The sequence below is a fragment of the Chinchilla lanigera genome, unplaced genomic scaffold, assembly GCF_000276665.1.
Source record: "Chinchilla lanigera isolate Chin_1 unplaced genomic scaffold, ChiLan1.0 scaffold00004, whole genome shotgun sequence".
Classification (NCBI taxonomy): domain Eukaryota; kingdom Metazoa; phylum Chordata; class Mammalia; order Rodentia; family Chinchillidae; genus Chinchilla; species Chinchilla lanigera.
The window spans coordinates 31687837-31693627 of NW_004955405.1; the positions used below are offsets into that span (position 1 = coordinate 31687837).

The 5791-nt window shown below is 46.0% G+C and overlaps 1 protein-coding gene and 1 pseudogene across 1 annotated transcript in view; one reads left to right on the forward strand and one right to left on the reverse strand.

Moving 5' to 3' along the window:
• Positions 1 to 5785, reverse strand: part of Nr2c1 (nuclear receptor subfamily 2, group C, member 1) — a 55790-nt gene extending 50005 nt beyond the window's left edge. The window contains exon 1 of the mRNA XM_005374480.1: positions 5630 to 5785. The gene's annotated coding sequence lies outside the window, so the exon portion shown is untranslated. The remainder of the gene's footprint in view (positions 1 to 5629) is intronic.
• On the forward strand, positions 1999 to 3733 carry LOC102003512 (annotated as a pseudogene).
• Positions 5786 to 5791: the final 6 nt, after the last annotated feature.

A 5791-nucleotide genomic window follows, 5' to 3' on the forward strand; every position in this document is an offset into this window, starting at 1 on the left:
ATAGATTTAGTGTTTCTGTTTTAATATTGAGATCTGTGATCCATTTTGACTTGAGTTTGGTGCATGGTGATAGACTTGGGTCTCTTTTCAGTCTTTGGCAGGTGGCAAGTCAATTTTTCCAGCACCATTTATTAAAGAGGCTATCGTTCTTCAAGAGAAATCTCTTGTAAAAAGCTCTGAGTGGATGGGAAACAAAATATAATTGTGTGAGCTGAGAAAAGGAAACAACACAACGTGTTGGCTACTGCAGTGGAGTCCCAGACTCTGGAGAACCTGTGTGCTGAGCTGTGGCTCAGCAGCAGATCCCCTACTGCTACGGCTAGCAGAGCCCTGGTGTGTGTGCAGGGCCCTGGGTCTGATCCCCGATACTGAACCTGCTCCACTTCAGCAAAACACAGACCAGCATGTGGTGGGCCGAGCACACGCCCCACCGCAGGACTATCTGTGTGCTCCACACAGCCCAGCTGCTCGGCGCAAATGTCTGGCAAAGGAGCAGAGCGTCTGCTCCTCTTGTCACATGCCAATTTGTGCTAAGTAAAACTGGAAAAAGAAGAATCTGAGAAAAACACCCACGTTACAAACCCAAAACAAAAACACCTCTTCCTTTACTACTCTGCTGCAAAACAGATTTGCAGCGACTGCCAACTACTCATCACATCCTATTTTAAAGCCCCTTCCAGGCCTTGAGCATCTGCCAAGCCAACTCGGAGTTACCTTCCGATTTGTGTGTGTGCATCAGATTCAAGAACACAAAGCAGAGCTTATTATCCGACTTCCACAATTACCCGTTTCCCTTCCTACACACCCACAAGTGTGATGGGTGAGCAAATAGAAAAACCCAAGTATGTCCTACACTCTCGTTCACCTACAAAAATGTTCACTAAACAAAAAAAATTTATCTAGATTTAAAAGCCTATCTAAAATATTTGTTTTACTAAAATTCAGATGTTTCTGAAGGACAGTATTATGACCTTGACAAATTAAAAAACTGTAAGGGGAAAAATGATGAAATCAATGAGCACAGAACAGGCATTTATCATTAAAGCATCACATACTTATAGGAGTTTATTAGGCCAGGCATGGTGGCACACACCCATAATCCTAGCACTGGAGAGGCTGAGGCAGGGGGATTACTGTCCTTGAGTTACAGACTACACAGTAAATTCAAGGCCAGCCTGAAATACATAGGAAGATGCTGTCTCTAAAAACAGAAATGGTAATAGCAACAAACATATACAGGTCACTTTGTGATAGAGGCTCAAATTTTAATTTAAGTGAAGGAAAAAAAAGGAAAGAAAGAAAGAGAGTGAGTCAGGGAGTCCCCGAGGGGAAACATACTCCTAGAAGAGTGGGAGGTGAGATCTCGGGAGAGTGGACCAAGCTTCAGATCCAGGCAGGAAACCTCCCTCTCGCTCTCAGCTTCTTTCCACAGGGCTTATGTTCAAATTTGTAGTAAAACATCAGGAAAAGAAAACTAGTCTTTAATGCCAAGTTTTCAATCTTGGTAATTGCATCCAGGTAACAGACACTGACACCCAACCTGTAAGAAAAGTACCCTGCACTTACTCAGCGAGCCACTCCTATTTAACCAGTGCCTAGTGTTCTTACCACAGCTCACCAACTAGTCACCAAAACTTATGTATCAGGCCCTGAAAACTGGAGACATGACTGTAACAAAAAAAAAAATCTGCCTTATGAAGCCTATGAAAACACAGGTATTTAAAACTTACCAGTCATGGTCACTCTGTTTGCTCTTGCATGGCCTAGAGTATATTTCTTTTCCTACTTTTACTTGGCCAAAACTCACTTTGCAGAGCCTGTTCCTGTTCCCACCTTTAATAAATTTTTGCTACCAATAATTTAATAAAAATTTTTTTAAATATTTAAAAAAAATTATTGGGCTGGGGTATAACTCAGTGGCACAGCATCTGCCTGGAAAGGGCAAGGTCCTGAGTTTGATTACTAGTACCAAGCAAAAAAAAATCAGCTGTGCTGGGCATGGTAGCATACACTGTAACACCAGCTACTCAGGAAGCTGAGGCAGGAGGATGCCAAACTTGAGTACCACCTGGGCAACTTAGTTACTTAGCAAGATTCTGTCTCAAGAAGTAAAAATAAGAATAAAGGGATATAACTCAGTGTGAAGGCTCCAGGTTCAATCTCCTGTAGAGAAAAAAAAAAATTACCAACTGTACTAAATTCCATGAAGCTCACTAGGAAGCAGAGCAAGAAAAACAGAGGCTCCTGAGAAGTAGCAGTATGATTGAGGAAACCTGGTCCTTAGCACAAAGGTGCTACAGGAGAGCTTTGGTATGGCAGGAGGAAAGTGGGTCAATTTCCCAGGGAATGAGTTTTGCCCTGAGGGGATGATACATCACCCTGAAGAGATCAGGCCCCAAGTGAGGCTGCCCTTTCTGTCTCTTTCCTGCCCTGCAGCACAAGGCCTTCACCAGATGCCAGCTTAATGCTGGCACCATGCTCTTGGTCTTCCTAGGCTGGAGCTATGAGCCAAATACACGTATAATGTTTTCTTCCTTCCCAGCAAACTGTCCTTTGTTACGCATTCTGCTGGGCAAGGACAAGGTGGCAGCGCACTCCTGAGGGGCAGCCACTGGGAGGCAGAGGCTGGAGGGCCACTTGAACCCAAGGCTGAGACCTGCCTGGGCAACACAGCAAAAGCCCACCTCAGAAACACAAACAAGAATAACCCTGGGGTGGGGGGTTAGGATGTGTTACGTACACGCACAGACTCCACGTGATAAATGTGATCGTTATGTACTGCACACACGTACCAATAAGAAAAAGAAACCAACGGCCAGCATGGTGGCACACCCCTATAATCCCAGCACCCAAGAGACCAGGGCAGGAGGATTTCAAATTTCAGCCCAGCCAGGCCTACACAGTAAATTTAGGCAAGAGCCCATCTCGGAAACAAAACTACATAGTGAACTACATAACTAGTTGAACTACATAGTGAGACCCTGTCTCAAAAATCTAAGTAAACAAACCCAAACAACAAAAACTACTCAGGCCAACTACACCCATAATCCTTAATCCCAACACTGTGGGACGCTGAGGAAGAAAGATGGTAAGCTCAAACTTACCTGGGGAGTTTAGTGAGAGCCTGTCTCAATTTTTTTTTTAATTAGCGCTCTTCCTGTAAGTGCCTGAGGTGACCTGTGGAAATGGTTTGCAACTCTAGTGGCCCAGAAAACCCCTCAAAAATCCTGTGTGTCAAGAGGCTTCAACCTTTGTGTTCACTTTAAGAACACCCACGAAACTGCCCAAGCCATCAAGGGTCAGCATACCTGAAAGAGCACCACGTATCTGAAGGATGCTACATTAAAGAAGCAACATGTGCCATTCCAGCATTACAGCGCTGGAGGGGGCAGGTATGCCCAGGCCGAACACTGGGGCTGGACACACAGTCAGTGGCCCAGAAAAAGTAAATTTTTCCTGCACATGCTTAAAAATGCAGAGTAACGCTGAACTTAAGGGTTTAGATGTAGATTCTCTGGTCACTGAACATATCCAGGTGAACAAAGCACACAAGATGCGCCGCCATACTTACAGAGCTCGAGGTCGGATTCACCCATGCATGAGCTCCCCACCAACTGAGACGATCCTCACTGAAAAGGAACAAATTGTTCCTGAGCCAGAGAAGAAATGTGCACAGAAGAAAAATATATCCCAGAAGAAACTGAAGAAACAAAGACTTATGGCACGGAAATAAATTAAGCATAAAATAAATGCAAAAAAAAGTAATGCTGTTTGCCAAAAAAAAAAGGTCGTTTTAGTTTTTTCAGACACGGTCTTGCAGTGTAGTCCAGACTGGCTTTGATCTCACTATGGAGCCCAGGCTGGCCTCAAACCTACAATGATCCTGCTGCCTCAGCCTCCTGAGTGCTGGGATTACAGATGTGTGCCACCTTGTGAGGGGTGGGTGTTTTTTAAAGGGCTGGGAAGTGCAAAGGATTTGAGTTCAACCTCCAGAATGGGGGGGGGGGGACACACGGGACGACGGGACGACTCTACTAGGTTTAGCGACAACAATATTATAAATCAGGTAGCATAATAAAATATCCTAGAATTGCAAGTTCTAATTCCATTTTTACCACTTATTAAATGCACGTCAACCACTTAACCTGTGGCTGTTTCTTCACAAATAGATTTAAAACAATTTACTTGAAAATGCTGGTGTAAAATTGTAATGTGAGTGAAAATATCTATAGCAATGGCCAGCAGTCTCTTATGGGTAAAAACAAAACCAAACCAAGTTAGCTACATGGACAGAATGCTCACACAATGAACCCAAGGAGGAGGACCTAGGACAGTGGTGGGGAACCTATGGCACACGTGTTGTTTCTAAGATAAAAGATATCAACGTATGAGTTGTTTTTTCTAAACTAAAACCTCAGTATTAAGGTTTAACTGCAGTGCTGGCGCTTTGCAGTAAGTATGTGGGTCTTGCGTTGTAGTTTGGGCACTCAGTCTCTAAAAGGTTCACCATCACATGCCCAGAAAGACCTTACAAAGGGACATCCGAGTCAGTCACTGAAGGACAGGTATGTTTTTGCAGGCTGAGGGAGAAAGCAGAGAGCAGGAGGGTACTGTCTTCTTCTCTGGAGCAATTACCTCAGAGGACTCAGTCCTGTCAGCCCTACACTTCTCTGTCCGGTGACATTCGCACATGCACGGAGAAGAAGGTGCCATCCTTTCTCCACTCAGATTCAACGGCTTCAGGCTACTCTGGACTCATCCTGGCTCTGCCTGCCTCCCCCAGTCCTGTCCATCAAGGGTCACTCCCCAGATCAATGCTGGCTGCTGTCGCCCAAAGCAATACTCTGCAGAATCTGCCACGAGCCGCCACCATGGGCGGGGAAACTCATGTGTCGGTTGAGACAAAACTGAATAGAAAAACAGAACACACCAGCGCATCGCAGGCCCGAAGATGAAGGACAGCCCGGCGAAGGTATTTCAGTTTTATGTGTGTGCGGTGTGAGTGTTCTGGCTCAAGATGCAAAGTCTGTTGCTGCTGTACGCAGTAAACAAAATACGACGGAAAACAATTTCTGTTTTTGAAAAGCAGGTTTTCCTCACCAGAAAAACCCACGTTCACATTTACAGTACTAGCAGTCTTCGATTTATGCCAAGTGTCAAGAGGCCCCTCAAACCTACAGCCAGTCCACCCCTGGGAAGCTCTGGGGTAAAATTTCAGTAGCTGATTGATTGCATATACCTGAAACTAGAGAATGCAAAACTCTAGACCGCCACTTTAATTCCCTCTCCTTCGATAAATCCTCCTTGAACTTTGAGGCTCGGTACAACTTTTTTTCATCTAGTATTTCTTTTTTTTTTTTTCGGTACCCAGAATTGAACTCAAGACTTCACTCTTGCCAGGTGGGCACTTTCGCTACTGGGCTAGCACGCCCAGTTGGCCTAACACACTTGTACGTGTTTCACAAACGCGATCTGCACCAGTTGGAGGCAGCGTGCTCCACAAAGGAGCTACTGGAAGTGCGGAGGTGCCCCACATCCTGAGGACCAGGTCCCGAGGGCCCCACCCCGTCCCGAAATTTTCCCCAAAAGCTCGATCCAGGCCAGCGGTCTTGGATCTCTCCCTATCTGCTGAAAGAAAATGGAAGTGGAAGGCATTGTATCAGCGCCCCGTGCAAACCCGAGCATCGGTCTGTGGCGCCAGGAGAAGGGTCCCGGCCCGGAGCTGCGGAGCGGCCACCCCAGCTGCCTCCGCGCCCCCCAGGGGCCCCGCGGCCCCGCTCCCCGGCACGGG